This window comes from Octopus sinensis, linkage group LG5, assembly GCF_006345805.1.
Source record: "Octopus sinensis linkage group LG5, ASM634580v1, whole genome shotgun sequence".
NCBI lineage: Eukaryota > Metazoa > Mollusca > Cephalopoda > Octopoda > Octopodidae > Octopus > Octopus sinensis.
The window spans coordinates 56,269,628-56,297,582 of NC_043001.1; positions in this window are offsets into that span (position 1 = coordinate 56,269,628).

A 27,955-nucleotide genomic window follows, 5' to 3' on the forward strand; every position below is an offset into this window, starting at 1 on the left:
GGGTGCGATGGGTAAATAGTCACTGTTTCATATATTCTATTTCGTGCATGCACATTGTTTGTTTTTAATTTCGTCGACTACTCAGTATAGTAGGGTCAGTTGCGCACCGTTTGTGACAAAAAAGACACCATGGCGCAATTCACTTTGCCAGAAATTTGAAAAGGACATGCTGTACTGCTTGGCATTCGCACCGGAAGCTCCAATAGGAACGTTTCAGAGAGTTTGGCTGTCAATCTAAGGATAGTGTGATCTCAGGACATGAGAGTCAACATCATGGTGTTTGGAGTAATCTCTAGTGATGGCGACCTTATACCTCCATTTATCTTCCTACACGGCCTCAGTCTCAACACAGAGGTCTACAATAATTGCCTGGAGGAGGCATTGTTTTTCTGGGTTAAGAGTGTGGCTGCTGGAACACACTATGTCTAACAACGGGACTCTGCCCCATGTTACACAAGCAGAAGAACCCAGTCATGGCTGTCAGACAATTTCTGCGACCACATCACCCCTAACATCTGGCCACCTATCTCCCTAGACTACGCCCCACTTGATTATTTACTATGTGTGAGGCGTAGTTGTGCGAGAGACCAACAAAACTCCTTGTAACACCAAAGATGAACTTAAGGCAAGGTTTATGGTAGCATTCCCCAACTTGAACAAGGAGACCATCCAGAAGAATTGCAGGAGATTCTGAAGTTGCCTGGAGACCGTGGTTGAAGCCAATGGCAATTTTATTGAATAAATTTACTCTTCAGTATTTCAAAATATTTTAATACAATTGTAAACATATCTGTTAAAATGAGGTATCAGTGTCATTTTCATTTTTGTTTAATTTTGACCACAATTTATTCACCGCACGAACTTGCACGCATCCAGGGCAAGGGCAGCAGAACGGAGGACAAGGAGACCCACACTACACGCTTCCTAGATATATTGAAAACCAACGGGTACCCTAGATCCATTATAAATCGGCTTCAGTACCCAAGACGACCAACACGCCGAACACAGAAAACCCAGTAATACATGCTTCCTTAAAATACCCCATTTTAGCGAGAGGATAACTACAGCCATCCGAAGAGCCATAAGAAGAGAATGGCTAGACATACAACTAGCCCACTCCGGCCCCTCTCTGAGAAGACATCTCGCAAATAAATGAACAAGGGACAACAATCAACGCACACTAACAAACTGTCCCATCCGTGACACAGATTTATGCCAACGGGTAAATGTTGTGTATAGAATGCAATGTAGCAAATGCAACAAGTTCTATGTGGGTAGCACATCAAGACCTATACACGTCTGCATCAAAGAACATCTGAACACGAGAGCCTCCTCCTTCAGAAAACATCTAGACAGATGCCGGAACACCGACAAAAGCATGACAGTCATAATTGAGGCCGCTGAAAGAATATGGGTAATTTAAGAATTAAGGAAGCTAAACTCATTCACAGACTAGGGCCCCAAATTAACAACAGACTAGAGGTTGGTAATCAATATATTATTTAGCTACATCTGGATGCGTGTAGGTTCATTTTTTATAACATGCTCATATATTGTTTATAACAAAAAAAAGAGAAGAAAAAAGAAGGGGAAAAGGAGGCTTTACGTATAATACATAACTTAGAAGCAGCGCCACAGATGTGCCAGCACACAAAAGATTGAGACATGGCCGACCTCACGCACTTCAAATAAGGAATTCCGGAAAGAGCTTCGTGAGACCACTGCAGAGACGCTTCCGGAAAAAAACCCGTTAGAATCCCGATTATAGCAGCGACTCCATCAGTTCCTAGGAATATCTAAGGAAAGAATTTTATTCTGAAATATTATCAGACTATAAATGGTTAAATTACAACAAGTATATAGCCCATTGCTTGTATTATAGTGCATTGTTGTACCATTCGAAACATTTTATTCTTTACAATGCACAATGCTTCAAACGAACTACAATACTCTCATATGTATATATATATATATAATATATATATATATATATATATATATATATATATATATATATATATATATATATACGCGCGCGATTCTTTGTGCATGTATTTGTCTCCCCAGTGTTTGTCAAGCAGTATTTTTTCAAATCCCGTGAGTTATCGGTTTAGCAAAAGCGTTCGAAAGAATAAGTGCGATGCTTAAAAATAATTACTAACTTCGATTTCTTTGCCTAACGCTTCTAGGCAGTGTCGTAGCAGGGTTGCAATTGAGTAATTGAAACATGAAAAAGATGTATAACAATTTGTAGTATAGGCACAAATCCTGAAATTTGGCGGGAGGGAGATGAATCGATTACATCGGCCCCATTGCTTAACTGGTACTTATTTCATCGGCCCTAGAAAGGACAAATGGCAAAATTGACGTTGGTGGAATTTGAACTCATAACGTAAAAATGCAAGAGATGCTGCTAAACATTTTGTCCGATGTGCTAACGATTCTACCAGCTCGCTGTCATATAATATGATATAACATCATTCGCATTTACATAATATAATGTAATATAATATAATATAATATAATATATGATATATTATATGGATGTAAATACACACACATACATACAACCACGCGTATATGTATAGAGCTCTTAATCTGTTGTTCAACTCTAGTCATCCAATCGATTATATTTAAACCAACGAAGGTACCGTTCTTTGGACGCTCAACTTGCTAGGAATGGCAACTAACTCTTTCTCACACCACACCCCAGTCTTGAAACCGAAAGGCACATTGAATAACGTGATACTGGACGCACTCTCATAGTAAAGACTATTATCAAGGGTTTAGATTATATGGAAGCATAGCATTCATAGTTAGGCTAGTAACTTTGTTGCAGCAAAATTACGAAAGATTTGTGTTACTAATCAGTATTCAAGGTGGATAGAGATACGTATTACACACAATTCTGATTGGTAGAAAGATAGAACTTCCTCTATATTTCTCGATGGGAGCTGATCTGAAGCTAACCGCCCCAACCCACCTCGCAAGAACTATTATGCTCGTAAATGTTCGCATTTTATTTTTCTTTTAGTTTTTTTCAGTTTAGTTATTTGTTATACAAAAAAAATATTAGGTTTTCATGAGTTGCATGTCTTTATCATTTGAATGCACATGCAAACTTTTGCTTCTGATTCAGAACATAAAAGATTATTGACAATAGTGTTGAGATATTGCCAGGGGATTTAAGCAAAAACCTCTGTAAGTACTATTTACTGTCGAAAAATATAAGTACTTACACTGAATCACCGGCAAATTATAGAGCTGATCTAATTGCGATAGATTTATGCTGTACAATACTGATGAAATCTGGATCAAAATGCTTATGTAATATAAAGTTAAACTGATATAAATTAAGTTTTTGATTACAGCTAAAGATTCTAATTGGAGCGTTTTTTAGTAATTTCTCCAATCCTATTCAAATGCTATTCGTCTTACTTCTTTCAAGTCTGCATTAAACCAATTTACTTATCATACAAATTGTATTACAGGATTAAATAGTTATTGACCTATTTGAGGAAAGGAATAGCTACATCAAAATATTTTATGTTGACTTTGGCTTAGCACTAAGAAATGTTGGGTTCTGAAAGCTGGTATTATAACAATTGAGACCTATGTAAATAGGATGCATGATACCTGACTCTTGAATCACACCCCATGAATAATTACGAAGATTAAAGCAGTAACACTAGGATAGGTACTGAGCAATTGATAGGATATAGTTTCTTGAATCATGACAACACCCTTATACGTGTCGCTGCCAAAATCATTTAGCTTTCATGCACTACAGAAGTGTTCATTCACCATGACAGGATCTAAAAGATAGATGTGTTAATTAGTGATAGACTGTGCTCAGAGCTAACATGAAATTAAAGACTTTAGACATTCTCAGTACCAGTTCGAAACTAACAGCATAATAAGCTCACATTCACTGAGCTTTCGCTGAAATTATATCAAATCTGAGATTGGTAGTTATAATGCCTATTATTATTTACCATTAGAATATTGGCGGTTAATTTCTTACAAGAAGTTAGTCTTGCCATCTTCTTTTTCACAAGGACAGATGTGATGTGGAAAAGGTTTAGATTATAATGTTCTTAAACGTCAGTATCAGAGATCATTAATACTTGTTCTCTTGTGAAGCTGGCCCAACAGTATTTGTTATTCCATAGAGACACTTAAGAAAATTAAATTTTCATGTTGGATACTCAAGAACTATTTAATTGCGTATAATTACAGTAGTAATCTCTTTCCTATTTGCGTAATATAACTGCTTTTTATATGATCAAATGTATCACAAGGTGGAGTGAATATTGCTTCAAGAAATTCTTGACATTGAAGATCAATGTCAGTGAAATAAATTAAGCGTCATATAATTGATGAAACTGTTACAGTGAGAACCGTAATGATAAAATTCAGGAACAAATTCTTCCTTGGGTATTACAGTATACAATTAAATACGAATCTGTATGTTATTGAACTTTATTTAACTTACACGCACATTGATATATATATATATATTATATATATATAATATATATATATATATATATATAATATATATATATATATATATATATATAATATATATATATATATACATATATATACACACATGTAAATATACATACACAATCTATACATATATACTTACATGCATATACATGTATATACATACATATATATGCGTATATATATATGTATATATAGATGTGTATGTATATATATATATATATATATATATATATATATTGATGCAAAAGGAAAAATAGAACTTAAAATATTAGTTATCTATATGTTTATTAATATTTAGCAGAACAGAGTGACTCAAGGTCTTCAGACCCTGGATCGCACTTTTATTTCTGCTAAACATTATTATTATTATTATTATTATTATATTATTATTATTATTATTATTATTATTATATTATTATTATTATTATTATTATTATTATTATTATCATCATCATCATCATTATTATTATATTATTATTATATTATTATATTATTATTATTATTATTATTATTATTATATCATTATTATTATTATTATTGAATGAGAGACCAGTGCATGCCATCAAAGTGACATTGGGGTCAAATATACGAAGCCCAGTATACCCATCATGACTACCCTTCCGATAAGGTTACACCAGGCACATGCATCACAACCATATGTGCACGACATGGTGATCTCATATCAAGATAAACAGCGCATGACCTTGCAGGTGGGGCCCAGTTAGAATTTTCTTCTCCTCGAGTAACCCATCCCGCTCAAAAAGTCCCTGAATAAGGATTGTTTAAGGATGTTGAACGAACCACCCATGTTTCCAAAGGTGAATTATCCAAACCTCTAAGAATTCCTTTCAACACATGGCTATGATGCTGCCCCACTACTGCTCGTGAGCAGAGATACACTTATAGTCAGCCACTAACTGGTTAAGGTCAAACAAGTGACAAGCAAATCTGTGGTATTGAGCAGAATATTTGTTGTAGCCCATCTTTTATACCAAGACAAAACAATGTACATGATAACACTTCCAATCAGTTAAGATCAGAAGCCACGAGAGCCACTGCCTGGTACTGCATCAAAGCATTTACTATTATCATTATCATCGGTCTTTTTTGCCGAATCGCAAGGTCACGGACACGTAAACAAACCAACATCGGTTCACACAACGTACACAGACACAGACAGACACACACACACATATACGATTTGGTTCTTTCAGTTTCCATCTCCCAAATCCGCTCACAAGGTTTTTGGTCGGCCCGTGGCTATAGTAGAAAACACTTGCCCAAGGTGTCATGCAGTGGGACTGAACGCGGTACCATATGATTGGTAAGCAAGCTACCACACAACCACTCCTGTGCCTATATATATATATGCAGATTACATAATACATGTGTCTGTATACATATATATATATATATATATATACATTTATAAAAATAGGGTAAAGTAAAATAATTTACTTTACCACATACCGAGCTCATACCACAGCTTTACGACATACCACATAAAGCTCATACCGAGCTTTACCACATACCACATAAAGCTAGGTATGTGGTAAAGTAAATTATTTTACTTTACCCTATTTTTATAAAGTAATATTTCAAATATACCGTAAATGGTCGTTTTACATACCGAACACTGCTCGGTCGAATTAATTAATAATTAATTAATTTTACCCTTTTTTATTGACTAAATATATATACAGATATACATGATATATATATATATATATATGTGTGTGTGTGTGTGTAGACATATACGCATACATAATATGTACATACATGTATATATATTTATAAATGTATGTATAGATGTTTGTATGCATGTACGTATATACGTATCTACGTATGTATGTACGTATTTACGTATGTATGCATGCGTTTGGCTGAGTGATTAGAGTGGTGCACTCATGATCTTAACATTGAGCTTTTGAATCCTTGATTGGGCGATACGTTGTGTTCTTGAAGAATGCACTTCATTTCACGTGCTTGTAGTCCACTCTCCTTGCAAAAATAGGTTATCCTGTGACGCACCTGTCAGTGGTGGGAAAATATATACGCCGCAGAATCCGGGAAACCGGTATTATAATCCCTTTTAATTCACACGCACATACATGTACACACACTCACGCGCACGCACATATACACCTACGCATACACACACATATTCGTATGCATCTATGCTTGAACGTAATTGTATTACTTTTATAATTACTGTATCACTAGTGTGGCTTCTATGTTATTGTATGTATATAAATATAGATTATTGTTATGTGAAGAATTATTAAATCTTGGGAAGGTGGAGAGCTAGCTGAATCATTACCGCACCGGCAAAAAATGCTTAGCAGTATTTCTTCCGACTTTACGTCCTGAGTTCAATTGTCGTCGGGATCAACTTTTCCGTTCATCCTTTTGGAGCTGATAGAATAAGTACCAGTTGAACACTGGGGGTCAGTCTGATCGACTTACCTCTCTCCCCAGAATTCCTGGCCTTGTGTCAAAAATCTGAGACCATTATTACCTCTTGAGCTACAATGTAGTTTGCATTTTATTTACATTTTATTTGCACAAACACAGAAAAAATAATTTGAACTGAAATGGCTTGAAATTTCTTCGCGATGATTCAGTCTTGAGACATTGTGTAGTATCTTCTCTCTGATCAGTATCTCCTCTTGCGAGATACATTTAGCTCTTTACATATGAGATTTTAAGATATATCATTCATCTCAAAATCCATTGGGTTACTGAAGTGTTAGTGGACTCATTCCTTCTTCTTCGCTACATTCTTGAAAGATAACAACTCAAGTCTGAAAATCAACAAAACACCCATAACTCATACAATTTTCCTGGATAGAATGGTAAACCACACCCTCTTGTGATATCAGTTGAAATCAAATGGACTGGGTCAATGAATATTATTTTTCGCCATAGACAACGAAGCATCTTAAACCAAGAGTCGGATTTCCTATCAACTAGGTCATCCACAAGTCTGAGACAGTGTGTAAATTTTCTTCAAATATTTGCAAGATGTCAAGTTGGCAGTAATATCAGTTAAGAATTATTAGTAAATCTACAGAAATAAAACCTCGTTTAAGACATTAATCTACATCAGCTTATGCTGGATTTGAAACAAGAACTGAAAGCTATCACAAACAATCGTAAATTTTACAGTTTAGACTAACGCCATAACACTGAGCTGTCGTCTTCCCACAGTCAATCAATTTGATGAGGTGAAGCCAGTAGTTTTAATGGCCGCTGTACTGTTTCTCTGTACACCAGTAACACGTAACGCTTTCTACTGACGACGAAGTAGTAACAATGAAGGAAAGCTGTACTCTTATCATGAATATCGGTGATTAATCATTTAGAAAGCAATGCTTCTTTGAAGACTCTAACTTTGTCCTAACATGTTTGGATATATCAAGAAAGATCTACATCAGTGAGAAATAATGGGAAAATCAGATTGATAGCTATGCGGTGTAGTTGGCATGGAATAGCTTTTTCTCTGCAGAAATGGTAGAAACCCCTCCACCAACAAACAAACAAACAAACATTAAAACGACATAAAACAATGAAAAAGAAGAAAGCAAAATATAGAAGGCAACTAACTAAAGCAAAAAAGACAAAACACAAAAAGACAAAATCAAACACAACAATGCAAGAAAGGAACCAAAAGAAAGATTTAAAGATGGTGGAAAGAAATAACAGAAGTAGTTAAAAAGAACATAGAAATGAAATAAAAGAAAAAAGAAAAATACAAGAATTACCATCTTGCCACTGATGACGATGATGATGAAGATGATGATGATGACGATGACGGTGATAATAATAATACACAAACTGTAAAATAATATATCGTGTTAAGAATGAAGCTTTAGTTTCTGTGGGATCAGCAAGCTGAAAAAATGTCAACGTAAAACTCCAGAAAGAAGAGATACGGGCACACACACTCACACACACACACACACACACACATACGCTCACATACGTGTATGTAAGGGAGTATATATATATATATATATATATATATATATATATATATATATATATATATGTATTTATTTGTATTCGCAGCTATGCTATTTTGACAAAAACTTAAAGAGTTTTGCTTTACCTTAAATGTTATTTGTCAAAATATGGAGTAACCAAAGCAAATAAATAAATAAGGGAATCCATAGATAAATGAATACATTCAGCGAGAAATTGTGATGTATTGCTGTGTTAGAACGATTAAATGTTTGTGCTGATGTATTAGATGTGTATCGGTGCAAACATGGCCGAATTGTTTCGAAGTTTGCTTCAAAGTCAAGACTTTTTTTGTTCGAACCCCCTTGTCAACCGACTTAGCTGAAATCAACCGGGCGTAAATGTCGAAGTGAGTAAATGAAAACTACTTGGAAGATGGTCAAATAGTTCGAACCCGTAACTTTTTAAACAACATTGATTGATTTTTACCCTGGTCGGTAGCGCTTCTTTCGCTACTTTGAAAGGTCATAATTGAGCCTTCCCTTTGAAAGCAATGCTATTGTGGTCACAGGGCGTTTAGATGGCTTCAACCTTTTCATTGAAATATAATATTTAAATCAGGTACAGTATTTATATTTTTAAAAAATAGCACTGAAAATCCTTTGTCAGTAATAGAATATGTGTAGCAATTTGTTTTCAGTTAGTTGAAACACGTTTAACGCTTCGCCAAGGTCTAACGGAATTTCCTCATATAATTTGTCGCCTTCTTTGGTAATTTCCATATAAATTCAACTCGCTGGCATTAATCCACGTATACATAAAAAAGAGAGAATAAAATGTAGTAAGTACTAGCAGGAAATATGAATAATAAGGCATTAGGCAAAATTAGCTTCTCTTTGATTACAATAATGTGCTTCAGGTTCTTGCAAGACGTAGTGAAGGGGCGTTTGTAAAACGTTATTCAGTGAAAGGGAGTGGTGAACTGAAAAAGGTTGAATACTGTAGGTCTAGACTCTAGACTCTAGAGTAATGAGCTACACCTCTGGACGTTTCAAGCTATGTGAGACTGCTGAGATCCAATGTTTAACGCAGTTGTTATGGGAAAAACAAAAATATGTAAGGAGGAAATTCCAAACTACTGCCACCGGTTTCGCTATTCTAAGGTTTCACTATTCTATTGAAGATTGTCTTGTTTTCGAATGTGTATGTCGTGAAACTTGAGTATATCCTGAAGTTGTACTGGTATGTTGTGGTATTGTTTGAGTTAAGTATATTCTATCTCTGATATATGTTTTCATATTTGCAGATTAAAACATTCATCACTTTTTTGATGGTACAAACCTCTGACATGCAAGCAAAATATATGGTTGTGCGGTATTTAATTACACACAGGATATCTATAGTGTCTCATCCACATTCAAGACAAAGTACTGTGCCCTCGTTCTTAGAATGTTAAAAAGCACAAGTATCTATGGCAGTGCTTCTCAAGCATTTTAGTATTAAGGACCACTTCAAATAAATTTCATGTCTGAGGTAAACTAGTGAATATATTTGTTATTCTTTTTTCTTTCATAACAGATTAACCAAATCATAAAACGATCTTTGAAGAGGCTGACAGTACTAAATCTAATACGTGCAACACAAAGAGCTTTAAAAAATTCGCTGTCTTAATTAAGACCATGTTTAAACTAAACAAATTCTTCTACAGTTCCGTTTTATGTGTTCCTTTTCATGCGTTTCACTACATACAGATGTCAGGTTTTCCTGTCTACAAGGAATGAGTTTTATCTTTAAACTAAAATTACAAATCAAGAAAAGTAACTGAAAAATCTAATTGGAAATAGTCTATTTGTTAGTTTATCGCGTGGAATCCTGTGAAACCCTACTTAGGAAATTCTAGTTTAAACATTACTCAGTTTATTAAACTATAAGACAAGTACAGCACAACTCTCCAGATAGTCCGGACCTCTTATAATCCGCACTAAATGACACTAATGTACCAGTACCTGCATTTCATTTTATTATTTAAGTAAATTTAAAGTTTGTTCAATTTAGAGTATGTTGACCAATATGGCCATCTATATTTCGGAAAAGTCAGAATTCTGGAATGGCTTTGGGACCAAAGGTTCTGGAAAATCAATGCTGTATCTGCAGAAGTTGGAAAGTATTAATAATTCAGATGACCATCTTTGTTACAAGCAGCAACAGGCTGAGTATACCTGAAAATTAAGTTAACAGTACGAGTTTCATCGAGCAAATGGGATACTAATTTGTCGAAGCCATATCTGTTTTGCATTATTATTTGTGTTGGTTGCGCAAATTCTTGTATCAGAAAGAGGAAACATGTATATTATTATGTAGTGGAACTGCGAAATAGATATATTGTTATATTAAAAAATATCAACATTTTAATATATGATAGAATAGTGAAATATGTCTATAGTTATGTTAGAGCTATAAAATTTGTTCATTGTTGCGTTACAACTGCGAGGCGTACGTTTTATTGTATTACAACTGTTAAATATATAGAATATATATTACTGTATTAATGTTATCTATGGAAAATATGTTACAGCGGAATATGAGCAACTGTTCTGAAAGAATTCTCTGCTATATATTGCAATATTTCAACATTGAGTATGTGTATTTTGGTGCAGAATATGTTTTCCTTGACTACAAAATTAAATATATTTATTGCTTTGTTGGAACTATAAAAGATGTTCTTTAATTTAAAATATATTTCGGAAATATGTATATTCTTAACAAGAATGGGAAATGTATATTACATCTGCATAATATGTTTATTGTTGGAAAACAGTAGATAAATATATGTATTGTTGCGTATAATAGTGAAACATATGCATCATTGTGTTTAGAAATGTAAAATATGTAGTTTACTGTATCAAAATTGCGATATTTGTGTACTGTTATAATGCCACAGTGAACTAGGGGGTGGTTATGTTCCTCTTTATTCCTCGCGCTTTCAGCAAGACAGCTGTGACGTCCTAGTAATTTATTTGTCATGGGTGTATCTCCCGAATGACAATTCGTTGTGTTATTTCCCGGTTTCGAAGCCAAGACCTCACAATTTGTAATTTAATGGTCATGAATGATTATGGGAATAATACTTTACATAAAATTAAAATCTAGGTGTAGTGAAAAATTTTGAATCAGTCATTCATCACTCTCCTCATATCCTACGGATTTCTTTAAAGACACAGAAATTTCATTTGGTAACAGACAGTTTTCTCTACCCCAAGTATGAAATTACTGTAAAGAGTACGGACATAGTGTTCCTTTCTGTATTTTACTGGCAATAAGCTTCTAACGTTGTATATTTCATGAGTGTTAGTGGCTGTTGTAGCCCATTACAAGTTCATTATTTTCAAAAGGGGATTCATTCAGGAGACCTTTGGAATATTGCAGTCATTACGCTGTAAAATAACCAAGCTAAGAGCTGTGCAATTATTGCGGTCTGACATCATTGCACCGCTTAACTAATAGTGGATTCTATTTTCAGAATACCCACATCCATAATTCCTGCTCATCTACAATTTGGTAGTAGGGAGGCATTACTTAATCTGTGTAATTTTAGTTGAGTTTTATTGTCATAATAACCTCTTTTTTGCTATCGATCATTAATAAACAATATTACTATATGTTGGTTTAACTTTATTCCATCATTTTGCTACTGGTTAACGTAATTACTACTGTTTGACATTCCTTGTGTGATAATGCCTATCAAAACTACATGCGTCTTCCTCTTCACCGAATTTGAAGACTTCGTTGTTCGCTTCAAATGCAACAAGTCGATTAGTTCTAGCATTCTCTTTTCAACCTGGAACGCTGCACCTTAGAACTATCTCATGTCTTTGTCTAAATTTAACCTTTTTCCTTCTAAAGGATCTATTCCAAACTGTGTAGCGAAAACAAGTTGTAGGTAAGTCTGGGATATATGTTTGTTGGGAGAAATGAAGAGAGGAACAGTGACATCAATTGAAGTCAGACATTGCTTTGATAGCTATAAAAAAGCCGAACGGGAAAACAATGTATCTTTGAGCTAGAGAGGTTGAGGCACACGAGTGAGTGAATCTATGACAAAACAATCGATAAACAAAAAGACATCTTGAAGATCAATAAATATCTATGGTAAGTCACTTATAAAAGCTGAACAGTTCGTCGGATGTTTGCTTGCGTAGTAGCAGCATCAATAGTAATAACTTCAGCATCAGCACTGTTCCAGACAGCTAGTGGGTCTTACTAGAGTTTTGTAATATGGTCAGCAATAATCACAGTTGAAGATTTTTCTGACACTAGTCATTGAGACGCAATTTTAGACATCTCGTATATGTAAGGGCACTATAGAAAAGAATCAGAAATTGTGTTAAGCAGTACATTATTGATACCATTGAAAGAGCGTCTGAGTGGTAGCTATGCAAGCTAGAAATAGCTGCCAGAATGTTAACAACACTCTGCTATCTTAAACAAAGACACCCTCGTATGCTGTCTTTCAAAATAAGATGCAGCTGTCATGACTAGGATGCCCTTGATCATAAAATGTAAAAATGTAGCATTTATAGAGAGATTGGAGGCTTTAGTTACATAATGTTCATACAAAACAACGATTGTTACAGAGATATTCTTTTAATTTTCTTTCCTTGTTTCAGTCATTTGACTGTGGCCATGCTGGGGCGCCACTTTGAAGGGTTTTAGTCGAACAAACGGATCATAGGACTTATTTCTCATAAGTCTGGTACTTATTCAACGGGTATCTTTACCGAGACGCAAAGTTAAGGAGACATAAACACACCAATACCGGTTCGTCAAGCGGTGTTGGGGGCAAACATAGACACAAAGACACACACATATACGTACATACATACCGTTTCCGTCTACCAAATCCATTCACAAGGCTTTGGTCGGGCTGAGATTATAGTAGGAAACACTTGTCCAAGGTGCCACGCAGTGGGACTGAACCTGGTCCCATGTGGCTGAGAAGCAAGTTTCTTATTACACTGTGTATGGTATTAAAAGATTAGCTGGGGATGTTACCACTGAACGCCATTGGTCTCTGGTTATAGAGACAGTACAAGTTTTGTTGTGAATACGTTGCATGTGGATGACACTTAATGGCCAACAAGTGAGAAATGTGACCCTATCAACTGCATAGATGTGTGTGTGTGTGGTGTGTGTGTGTGTGTGTGTGTGTGTGTGTGTGTGTGTGTGTGTGTGTGTGTGCCTGTTAGATGTGGCAACGGCTAGAAATATTAACGTACAGAGGAGTGTGTGGGAAAGATAATCAGTTATTGGGGTACTGGGAAAATTTAATAGAATGTCTGTGAGAGGGAGAAATAGGAGTGCGGTTCTGATAAACAAGTGAAACAATAATGCTCTCCAGAAATTTCTCAAGTGAAAGAAAATACTTGTGAGCGGCAATGGAGAGTAAACGTTATGAAAGTGATGCTGAGTTAAAGCGAGGGAGAGAGAGAGAGGGCGAGTAATATATACATATGTGTATGTATGTATGTATGTATGTATGTATGTATGTATGTATGTATGTATGTATATATATATATATATATATATATATATATGTATGTATGTATATATAAATATATGTATATATATATATTTTTTCTTACGGTGTATTATTACCAATTATACATATACATGTGTATGTGTGTAGTGAAAGTGAAAGAGAAAAGGAGGGAGAGAAGGGGAGAGAATGGGAGAGAGGGAAGAGAGAAAGAGGGGGTGAACGTGGAGAGAGAGAGAGAGAGAGAGAGAGAGAGAGAGAGAGAGAGAGAGTATTCTGATTAGGATAATAGCTTGCCTTGAAACTTACTGTTTGGGGGCCATAAAATAGACGCCGTCTTATTCGTCGCCTTCATGCACTGTATTCTATGGAAAGGGTATAATAAACATGGTCGAGTTTCAAAATCGATCATGCAATGTGGAGTATTAACTATGAGACGAAACGAGCTGTAAAGTTGGATATTATCTTTTCGGCAAATGTGCGACCAATAGACCTATTTTGGGTAAAATCTGTTGGTTTTGTAGAGTTCTTGGCATGGGTCCAGTAGTCTCTGCTACAATATGGAAGCCAAGCAATCCTTCAGAGTATGTGGCACATGAAGGTATCTCTGTATTTTTTTAACGATCGTTGTCTTGTACGGATTGTGATAGCCGGTAAAAGTGTTCCATTTGGTAAAGTGCTTGTAACATATGTGAAACAACGCTATTATGCTATGCAATCACACACCAGGAAACGTATCGAAAAGTAGACTACCGACTTAATGTCATTCCATGCTATGGAAAATGCTATCTCCCGTTGAACAAAACAAATGCACGCTGGTCATCAACCGAATAAATCTCATCAGTTAGGAAGATCTTGCAAAGGTCATAATAATTTCCTTCCTGCTCTGATTAGCTGATTAATACAATACTATTAGGAACGTGAAATGTGTGTATTATTTTGCTAGAATAATATAATATGCATGTACAGAGGAGTTAAGATGTTAAACATGGCTATATTTCTTTGTGTTTTACACTGTGCAATATGTATTTTGTTACTCTAAACCCAGCAAAATATCGCTGTAAATCTATATTAAAACTGATATATTTATAGTTTTTCATTTTGGAATAGGAAATGATACAATGTAGGAAAAGATATATATATATTTTTTATACGTTATATTTATCACCATATTATCATATTATTACCAGAGAAATTATATAACTCAGGAAATTCTCAGTAGAAGATTTGGTCTCAAATCACATTTACAGAAGTATAGAGAACATAGAGAAATACTTGTAATAGGCTATGGAGAAATTTACAAATTACTTGCACTGGCCTGCCATCAAGATTTGGTAATAACGGTTCAGTGTGAATAAGAGAGCATTTCCCATTTTCATCACCAAGTGGATTGTTCGAAATAAATCTGTGTGCAAATCCGTTAAATAACCTAAGATAAGACATTAGGGTGGGATGCTAGTGAAATGGAAAGGAGGGTAAATGCAATGATATTTGCTGGCTTGACACATCCACACATAACACCTCATGTTTCCATGATGCCATATGAATGATCTAGAGAACAATGACAAATAATCAACGAATGCGGACGACTAATATGATGACAAGAAACTTAGAAGCGTAGGGACCATGTAGCAACGAGATCTGCAATATGAAGAAGTGTTTGTTTTGATAAACTAAAGTAGATTCGCAAAGATAGCAGATTTTATTAAAAAGCATCTTACCGTGAAATCACCAAGTTAAAACCCAGGGAAAACATCAAAGTGTTCCGCAGACGTCTTGGCATGGAGAAGCTATCAGGGTAAGTAATATGTATGTATGTATGTATGTATGTATGTATGTATGTATGTATGTATGTATGTATGTATGTACGTACGTATATACGCGTGTATTTATATGTATGTATGGATGTATGTGTGTGTATCTATGTGTGTATGTATGTAAGCGTGTGTGCTTATATGCATTTAACTATATAAGCGTGTGTATGTTTTTATGTATGTATGCTTGTTTATATGTGCATGTATGCATGTAAGCGTGTGTATCTATTTAAGTATATATATATGTGTGTGTGTGTGTGTGTGTATGCGTGTTTATATAGGCATATGTTGCTTGTATGTATGTGTGTGTGTGCACACGTATGTGTGAATGTATGTATATATTATGAGTCTGTACGAAGGTTAAAATTCGGGTAAACTCCCGCACACATGTTTCTGAATGCATGTATGTATGAATGTGCAACTCAGTGAGCGCGCGTGTGTATCTCTGTGTCAGTCTGTCTGTACGTGAGTATGCGTGTATGGAAGCCTTTTGAAATCTTTTACTGATTACTTTCACAATTATCTAATTGTTGATCAACAAGCATTCATGAAAAGTCGTTTATGAAAGTTGAAAAGTTCATCAGATTTGTCAAACTTCCTCCCCTTCTCCTTCTCCTCATCCACCTCCTCCATCTCCTTACCTTCCCTCTGTTCCTCCATTTCCTTATTACCAACATTGTCAATGTCATCGCACCATCACAATTATCATCAATGTTGTCATCATACTCAACATGATAATTCTCCCCCTTTATCTTCCTCCTCCTCCTGCCCTTGTTCCTTTTTTTCCTCTTCAATCTTCTTGGTGAATTGGTAGAATCGTTTGTGTTGTGGACAAAAGGCCACGTGGTATCCCTTTTCAGTTCTATGTATCTGAGTTCTAATCCCATCGAGGTCAAATTAGACTTTCACACATACAGGGTTGAAAAATAAAGTACTAGTGAAGCACTAGGGCGGATTAATTGCCGATTACCCCACCCATCAAAATGTTGGCTTTATGCCTTACCGAGAAACCATTGTTATTATTATTTGATGAAAATTCACTGCTTATTTTGCTGAGTATGATGGAATGTGTCCACAGCCAGTAGACTAAGGTGACACTTGTTTACTGGTCATGGTTAAAAAACCTTGCGAAGAATTCTTGCAGTTCCAATCAATGATGATTTTTGTAGGCGTTCTATCTTTACATTTGTACCAATCGTTTTAGTTGCTGAGTGCTGATACTTCCAAGTACACCAATTACTATTGGTACCACGTCTACTCTCCTCATATTTATTTATCTATTTTATCATTTCATTATATGTAAAAACCCATACTTTGTGTCTGTCTTTGAATTGCTCCCCTCGTCCTTAGCTCCGGTGGAAAATAAATGAAATTATTGTTATTATCATTCTGCACTCATGCTACGGCATCTCCAGCATTCACTGGACGGTGAGCAGGTGTGGTCGCCGTGTGTCAAACACGCTCTTCCACAGTTCCTCTTTTTGACTGAGCTGCAATCCTGGATTTAGCGTAGACCGAGGAAGAGCGCTTGGCACTTCGAGTGCTGTCAAGCGCTCACAGCCCTCGGCCAGGCGGGCGATGCAATCGGTTGTAGTTCCACTCTAGCGTTCTATAGAAGGTTAGTGGAGGAAAAGTTCTCGGGGAAACTCTAGGCGTCGATGAGGATCAACTTACTGGTATGTTTCGGAGCACTTTCGGACCGGGGCCTATGGATAACTTCCAGAAATCCCTCGCCTGGTAGTGCTACCGAGGGGCGCTGCCTATTCGAGATAAACTTTACAGGCACAGAAGTGGCATCAGTCGGGCCTGCCCGTGGTGCGCTCGGAGCGACGAAACCGTTCTGCATGCACTCGTCCAGTGCCCGAGCATAGCTATCCTGTGAGTTTATGTCAAACAGCTGCTGTTGCGTGTAGGGCGGATTCGGTTACTAGCTGAATCCATAGTGAAAATTGCCCCGCCGGCCCCCTTTAACCGGGAGGGGAAGGCAATTTTCATTTATCTACTAGCTGTAGCAAAAGAAGTAGTATAGTGGACTCGTTTGAAAGTCACTTTCCTCTTTGACCAAACGCTTATCAACTTTTTCAAGTAACACTTGAAAAGAAAAGTGAGGGTGGAGAGTGAAGTGTTGTCTTCTAGCAAGTTTGCTGGAAGGTGGGTGAATGTCGGAAGAATAGCCTGTGTGAAAAGAACATATCCGCGCATACAGCTGTGAAAAAGGAAATTAAAGGAGAAGGGTTCTTGCCCCGTTAATCAGGTACCTGTAGCTTTGTAGGTTTTTCTACGAGTCGCATTAAAGCTCTCCCTGCCTACTTTTTATTTGTTTTGTCCTTGTCATTTTACTTACACGTTTTAAAACCCTTTGTATCGTCCTGTCATATCCTTTAATATATCTTTATATTAGCCATTACGGCCAAAAAGAGAATTAATTATTATTATTATTATTATTATTACTATTATTATTATTATTATTATTATTATTAAGGCGGCGAGCTGGCGGAGTCGTTAGCACGCTGTCCGAAATGCTTAGCGGCATTTCGTCCTTCCTTACGGTCTGAGTTCAAGTTTCGTCGAGGTCGATTTTGCCTTTCATCCTTCGGGGTCGATAAAATAACAAGTTGTGTACTGGGGTCGATGTAATCGACTATTCCCCTCTCCCAAATTTCAGGCCATATGCCTATTGTAGAAAGTATCATTATTATTATTATTATTATTATTATTATTATTATTATTATTATTATTATTATTATTATTGTTATTGTTGTTGTTGTTGTTGTTGTTGTTATTATTATCATTATCATCATCATCATCATTATTATTGAGTGAGAGACCAGTACATGCCATCAAAGTGACACTGAGATAAAATATATGAAGTCCAGCATACCCATCATGACTACCCGTCTGATAAGGGTACACTAGGCACATGCATCACAACCATATGTGCACCACTGAAATTTAGCCCACGTAACAGGAACTGACAGGGATATCGTGGAACAGAGAAACAATGGGTGATACTGATAATTCGACATTATTTTTGAATTCTGCATGCAAAAACATATAAGATACAGGTATTCTTCTCCTTGGGGCAAATTCTTTGCTGACCAGTGTTATTCTTATCGTAGTTTACAAATCCAAGCATGAAAACGTTACTCAACTTTAGAGTTTTGGAGACTGACGCCCCCTTGACACACACATGCACACGCTTGAATGCATAAATGTACATATAAATTTATATATGAATACATACATGCACATGCACTTTTATATTAATGATGTACACAAATACATCATAGGTATACATAAAAACCGAAATACGCATAAAGTAAACACACGCATACAAATATATTAATATAACAATTAATATAACATACAATCAATTAAGAGACAAAAGAAACAGTAATATGATACATGTTGATTTTATTAGTCATTTCTGTTTATTTAGAAACCTACAATGAACAGGTCATGTCACAGACACTAAACCATAAATTTCACAGAGTACAAACTTAAAGTTGAAACCGGTCCGATAACCGCAGAAAATTTCTGTCATGGTTTTGACTATCTTTAAACCTCTGTAACTCTTTCCACCAATTTTTTTCTCATCAACATAATACCTTCATAGCAATGAGACTGGAAGTCTACATTATTATAGCCAATTTTCAGATTTTTTATTTCCTCTTAAAAACGCATTTTTACGAATCAAAAAAAAAAGAAAAATCAAAAAGCTATATCCCTATTTCTTTGGTAGTTGGTCCTGAGCGTCAATTTCGAGAATATTCCTGGTTTGATATGCAACAGATTGTTGAGGAGGTTGGTCCTGATTTAAAGACTTTTCGAGCTCAATGTGAGAATTTAAGGTCACTGGTCAACGCTTTCTTCGAACGACACGGGTTCAAGGGGCTATTTCCATGGTTGGTATTCAGGGCCGTGCTATAAGCAAACAGGGTTAACCAGTTGTCTGGTTCCTTGAGTAACATTCAGCGGTCGCAGGCATCATCATTTTCCGGGTGGATAGGATTTTATTTTGAGAAGTTTTAAATTAGTTCATGTCATGACCTGCCGCTTGGAAGGTGTCAAATGACAGGCCGACAGAATTCATGTAGCATTGTAGAAAGAGGCAGATATTGAATTGACAGCCAAAGAGAGACAGAGAAGGGAGACAAAAGACAGAACCATCATGCATTCTCCGAGCTATTTCCAGTAGGATGGCGATGGCGTTGGCGGCGGTGGTGGTAGAAGGGGTAATGGAATCGTATATGTTCTGTCAGCGTGATGTAAATGCTGTCGTATGTGTCTGTTTGTCTCCAGGCAAATCACTATTATCATTGTTATTATTATTAGTAGCAGTGGCAGCAGGGGCAGTAGCAGCAGCAGCAGCAGCAGTAGTAGTAATAGTAGTAGTAGTAGTAGTAGTAGTAGTAGTAGTAGTAGTAGTAGTAGTAGTAGTAGCAGTACTAGTAGTAGTCACAGGAGCAGCAACAGCAGCAGCAGTAGTAGTGCGATGAGGAAGCAAAAGAAGCGACACACCCTTGTGTTTACTACTGCAAGCAACAAATGAGAGGGCTGGCCTTGGCCTTGGAAAGGGCCAACTAATCTTGTTCTGGTTTAATTGCGGATAGAAAATATGATAATACACACACACATACATACATACATACATACATACATATATATATATATATATATATATATATATATCTATATTATATATATATAATATACTCTTTTACTCTTTTATTTGTTTCAGTCATTTGACTGCGGCCATGCTGGAGCACCGTCTTTAGTCGAGCAAATCGACCCGGGGAATTATTCTTTGTAAGCCCAGTACTTATTCTATCGGTCTTTTTTGCCGAACCGCTAAGTGACGTACAACACACAGCATCGGCTGTCAAGCAATGCTAGGGGGACAAACACAGACACACAAACACACACACAAATACATATATACGACGGGCTTCTTTCAGTTTTCCGTACAAATCCACTCCACACAAGACATTGGTCGGCCGGGGCTATAGCAGAAGACACTTGCTTAAGATGCCACGCAGTGGGACTGAACCCGGAACCATGTGGTTGGTTAGCAAGCTACTTACCACACAGCCACTCATGCGCCTATATATATATATATATATATATATATATATATATATATATAATATAAATGGTTATATGTATGTGTGTATATATATATATATATATATTTATATATATATATATATGCATACATACAAACATATATGTACGTACCGACATCTACATGTATATATACATGCAATATAAATATATTACGTACAGGACACCACAAAAAGACGTAAAACTCAACAGAAACGAAAACGGAAAGCCATTTTGCTACAACAGAAAGGCAGAGACGTGGAACAGGACGAGAACGAAAACGGGAAAAACATTATTTACAACAGAAAAACAAGGTACAGGACATGCTACACAAGGAAAAATCCCTTTCATCAGCTGTCACTAGTAGACTTAGCGTGTTTCGAAGGCAAGACAGGACACGACTCGTCAATTCGTTCTCGTCCTGTTCCACGTCTCTGTCTTTCTGTTGTAACAAAATGGCTTTTCCGTTTTCGTTTCTGTTGAGTTTTACGTCTTTTTGTGGTGTCCTGTACGTATATATATTTATATATGCATGTATATATACATGTAGATGTCGGTACGTACATATATGTTTGTATGTATGCATATATTTTATTTATTACACTATCGTCTGACAGCGCTTCGCGTCGGGTTCGTTCGAATTTTCGAATTTTCGAATTTTCGCTTCGTTCCGTCTCTTATCCTCCCAGTATTGTTTTATATATATATATATATATGTGTGTGTGTGTGTGTGTGTGTGTGTGTGTGTGTGTGTGTGTGTGTGTATGTGTATGTGTGCATGTGTACATATACATATATAGGTATAGGACGTCACCAACTGTAAGCATGAAATACGAAAACAAATGAGTTCAATACGCAAACAAGAGAAGCAAATGGAAAACAGGACAAGTAACATAAAGAACGACCCTTCATCAGTTGTCGGCTGTCTATTTACATCTCATTTCGAGCATTAAACGACAATATGAGTCTTCGAAGACAGTTGCTCCCATAAATACCAAAATAAAATTTGGGATTTATGGAGGATCAAAGTTGAATACAAAAGCAGGACAGTAGAGACGTACAAGGAAACCGAACGAAAACAGACATGGAGGGTCGTTGGACCAGAATCAGGATAAAACAGCCAACGCTGGAGAAATATTTTCTTTGACAAGAGAAAGTGTAGAAGTGAGAAATAGGATACGTCCAGTACTTAGAACAGTCTTGAAAGAAAAGAAAGATGATCACGTGAGGAAAAGATGGACGATGGTCACGAGTGAGCAACGAGAGAGAGAGAAAAGGAGAAAGAGGGAGAGAGAGAGAGATAGAAAACGGTGAAGGGGAGAAAAAGGGAATTAGAGAAAACGATGGGGGAGAAAACAGTATAGAGCAGTCGCGCGCGCACGCACACACACACACAGACACATACACACACACACACACACATAACATCTATATTATTTTTGAAGTGAACACCATGTATCCATTTCAAGTAAATATATATATATATATATATATATATATATTAATATAAGGGATATTAGCCAACCGAATATGGCTAGGGACAGGGCAGGGCGGTGAGGGTGTCACTGTTGCATTTAGCCCCAGGCGAACATATACGTCACCAGATAGGCCTGACGCCATCACGGCGTCCTCTATCTTGCAAAGGGAGATCATCCACCAAGAAGCAGATACCACACACGGACCTAGGTTTCAAGGTGTATTGCCTATTATCAACGTGTGGTAGGCATCGCTTCTCGATGAACGACCAACTGTGCAAGATATATATAAGGATTTTCAAGTAAATACATTTACTGATTTCGAAAATCTGTTCGACAGCAATAATAATTCTCTAAATGAGATATAGACAGTGACTGCTCCGTAATATAAGGGATATTAGCCAACCGAATATGGCTGACGTTGATGTTCGCCTGGGGCTAAATGCAACAGTGACACCCCCACCACCCTGCCCTGTCCCTAGCCATATTCGGTTGGCTAATATCCCTTATATTACGGAGCAGTCACTGTCTATATCTCATTTAGAGAATTATTATTGCTGTCGAACAGATTTTCGAAATCAGTAAATGTATTTACTTGAAAATCCTTATATATATCTTGCACAGTTGGTCGTTCATCGAGAAGCGATGCCTACCACACGTTGATAATAGGCAATACACCTTGAAACCTAGGTCCGTGTGTGGTATCTGCTTCTTGGCGGATGATCTCCCTTTGCAAGATAGAGGACGCCGCGATGGCGTCAGGCCTATCTGGTGACGTTGATGTTCGCCTGGGGCTAAATGCAACAGTGACACCCCCACCACCCTGCCCTGTCCCTAGCCATATTCGGTTGGCTAATATCCCTTATATTACGGAGCAGTCACTGTCTATATCTCATTTAGAGAATTATTATTGCTATATATATATTGATATTTACATTGAATTTTTCTTGCCCCCCCCCACACACACACACATTAAAACAGAGTTTGTGTGTGTCTACGTGCGTGCGTTTGTTCTTTAGGCATTCGAAAACTGAGTTGCCGATTTTGATGTATCGGGTATCAAAGGATTCAGTAATGTTCGGACTACCAAATAAAGTATGGTTTTTGCAGAACTCTTTTTTACTACAAAAATAACCTCGTAAACCAGAGGCCGAGTCGCACAAGTATGGGGTATTTAGCTGAGGGAGGCAACTCTGGCTGAACAATCTTTGTCTTAGGGTATATTAAGAAATTGTTTAAAATACATGGAGTTTTACCAGGTAATGAAACTTCAAAGCTATACCGTCAACTTTATAAAAATTATTTAGTAGATAATCTTTTAATGTGAAGTATGCTGCTTGTTTAACCCGGAGTTGCCTCTGATATAGCAGAAACATTTGCATACTTTTTTTCTTCTTCCTGAAATATAAAATCTGTGTCTTTCTTTTGATGAAAGACACAGATTTACAGTATATTTTAAGAGAGATTTGGTTGTTATTTGTAGTATATAGTGTTATCATGTAGAGTGGGAGTTCAATACGAAGTTTTGAACTCGTTATCTTGTGGTTAGTAATCTCTTACCGTAAATTTCAAGTGACTATCGACATGATGGGGTATCCCTTCAAAAATTTAATTGATCATGCTGACTTCTGTACGTATATCAATCTAGCATTTAATTTATAGATATATGCTGGATGAAATACTAACGTTGGGACAAAGTGGGATACAATATTGGAATTAACAACAAATGTAAACACCACACACACACACACACACACACATACATATTAGGTCCAAGAATGACTGTGTGGTTGAGGGTTGAGAAGTATGCCTCCAACCACATGGTTCCACGTTCAGTCCATCTCTATGGCACTTCGGGCGAGTTCTACTCTGTCCCAGGGCTAACCACAAACGTGTGACAGAATTTGGTAGACGGAAAATGCAGCGTTGTTCATAAGAAAAACATGTTTATAAAGAGGGTGGTTTGCCATTATATTCCTTGTGTGCCGATTCTACCCATAAAAAAGGAACAAATAATACAATGTGGCTGTGAGTCATAACACCCGGGAACACCGGGGGCTTTGCTAAAAACTACAGTAGCATCCACCCTTAGGGGTTAGCCATATTGAAATGGCAAAAATACGTCACGATGTGTTACCGCTACTGTATATAACTCACTTTGATATTTATCATTGTTTGATTTCACTTTTTCAATATCAGCGACAGTGGACGCTGGAAAAAGTATAAGTATTTGTGAAGGAAATCTAATTCTCGGCGACAACTATGATTGTCACACGCTGACGAGAGGTCAATACCTCGAAACTCGAGTCCGTGTGTATCATAAGTTGAAGACGGGAAGGATGACTTCCCTTTGCAAATACTGACAGCACACAGATAGTGTGTCTATGGCCAGCTGGAGGAGTGTGTCCTCCTGGGGCTAAAAACTACAGTAGCATCCACCCTTAGGGGTTAGCCATATTGAAATGGCAAAAATACGTCACTATATATATATATATATATATATATATATATATATAATAATAATAATAATATTAGGGAATAAATCCAAACTTACAGTGAAAAATTAGATTTAGGATTAAATCCAATTTTATAGTATAAATATATTATATTATATTATATTATATTAGAGATAAAACCACTATTAGGCAAATCAAACAGTGGAAAACATAAGCCAATACATAAAATTAATTTAAAAATATAAAAGTTAAAAATAAAAAATTATTTAAATATTTTAAACTTATAAATTTTATATATATATACAAATATATATATATATATATATATGTATGTATGTATATTTTTATATTTATATATTATTTTATTTATTAATTAATTAATTTCTTTCTTTATTTAAAAAAAGTATTAAAAGTTTACTAAAAGATAAAGAGTTTATAAAGAAGAGGGGTTTGCATCATATTCCTCGTGTGCCGATTCTACCCATAAGAAAGGAACAAATAATACAATGTGGCTGTGAGTCATAACACCCGGGAACAAGCACACACACATACATATATACACATATAGGCGCAGGCGTGGATGTGTGGTAAGTAGTTTGCTTACCGTCCACATGGCTCCAGATCCAGTCCCACTGCGTGACACCTTGGTCTTCTACTATAACCTTGTGAGTAGATTTGGTAGACAGAAACTGAAAGAATCCCGTCGTATATATATATATATATATATATATATATATATATACATGTGTGTGTCTGAGTTTGTCCCCCCACCATCGCTTAACAACCGATACTGGTGTGTTTACGTCCCCATAACTGGCAAAGAGACGGATAGAACAAGTACTAGGCTTACAAAGAATACGTTCGGGGGTCGACTTGTAAGACAAAAGGCAGTGGTCCAGCGTGGCCACAGTCAAATGACTGAAACAAATAAAAGAATAAAAGAATACATGTAAATACATTCATACATTCACACACACACACACACACACCACACACACACACACACATATATATATATATATATACATATCTACCTATCTATATGTATGTATGTATATACGCAAATCGAATATAGAGATAAAAACAAGTGGCCCAAAATTCACTGGACATATGCATGGAATGTATTAGTTTGACGCCCAGTTAAAGATGGAAAGAAAGGGTGCATAACATTTTGTTAGAGAGAGGAGAGAGGAAAGGACTGGAAAGAAGGTAAACAGTCCCACGCAAAAAAAAGACACGTGTATGGTTATGTGTGTGTGTGTGTAAAAGTATGTGTATGTTCATACGTATATATATTGAACGGAAAATAGGCAGAAAGATCTAATTGATAGACAGATGACTAGATAGAAGGAGTGAAGTAATAGCTACAAAAGGTACACGCGTGGTGAGAGCGAGAGACGAGAAGGTGGGGGCTGGCGGATGAGTGCTATAACACCAATATCCTCAAATAGTTGTAAAATAAATCTATGAATAAATCGCTATCAACTGTTTATGTATTTTGCGGAAAAAGTCTTTATTTTGCGTAGGAGGACTGGCATTCTATCAGACAGTATGAACTCATGGTCACCAAATTTTATAACCATCGAGAAAATCTCTAGGTTAGTGATGGTGACGTTTCGTTCTTTTTGAGTAATGCAATTTAGATTTCTTTAATCATGCACTTTCACACGTCATCCAAACATTTTAGTTTTAGCTAAATCTTTATGTATAAAGCTTTTCTAACATGATATTGTAGGAAGAACTATTTTTTTCAAAACTTCATTATCGTGTCATGTCTGATATTCGTATCATATTTTCGCTATCACAGCTCTACAAGGTCTCTCAAACTATTGTAAGTAACAAATATCCCTCAAATCATACAATATCATTTTTGTGTAATGAAAGACACAATGGCTTGTGCGATATATATGATTATATATATATATATATATATATATATGACCGCGTGTGTACCGTTGGCGATTTTTTTTCCTCCGTCTTCCCTTCTTTGGATCTTTCCTTCCTTCCTGAGCGTCCAATAATACTATATTTGTTCCACGTCCTCGCGTTGTTGTGTTTTCATGTTTGGATTAACGTTATATATATATATATAATGTAACTTACTACTCCCAATGTCTTGACAATATTCATGATCATACGCAGCCATGAGCTGTCAACTCACTCTTGCCCTTTATTCCAATCAGACACAGTCCTCTGGTCTTAGATTTATTAGTTGATAAAAAAACAAATAAATTAGAAATGAACCATAGTCCTTTACAAGCTATGACCCCAGTGGGTTTCATTCCTTTCTTGGAAGTGTAGTCTATTCTTAGCTATAATAGCAACAACATGAATTTCTTCCATCTTGTTGTTCTGTTAAAGTATTTGAGAAAAATTATATTAATGTGTCCAACTGATTAAAAATTCTTTTTATTTATGAAGCTGATGATAGCCCTGCATTTAAATTGATGTAATGATTGCATTGTTCAATTAAATGGAGTCGCTTGAAACGGTCGTACTATATCACTACGATCACCATACTTCGAGCTGACTAGGTGCTTCAACTTAAGTAATTAATTCAACTGAATCTCAATTATATATATATATATATATATATATATATATATATACACACACACATATTCCCCGGGTTTGTATCCACGGCTTTTATGCTCATCGTGACGTGCATCTACTTAAGTGGGTATCGGAAAGTTGTCTCGCCGGTAATTGCACAACCTAAAATTTCAGATCCGATACGGCTTGCACAAAACCTGAAAGACCGTCTCACCCTATGGGCATGATACAGTGGCAAACCAGGGCAAGATATGCATTGTTAATATGTGTCGCGTGCGAGCGCTATGATTTCAAGCGCAAGCAAAAGATGCCGAAAATGTTCAATATGAGCTTACTTTTGAGGTCTTTCACGGGTGTTATTGCTAACATGGAAACCAACACAATCTGTTGTAGTATCGGACTCTCTGCTACTACACCGGCTCCCTCACTAAGCTTACCTGGTGAAAAGGATTGCTGGAAACCCAGCAGGTCTGGAAACAAAAATCTGTCAAAAGGACGGAGGAACCTGGTGTAGGTTCAACGGCTATCTGACAACAGCAC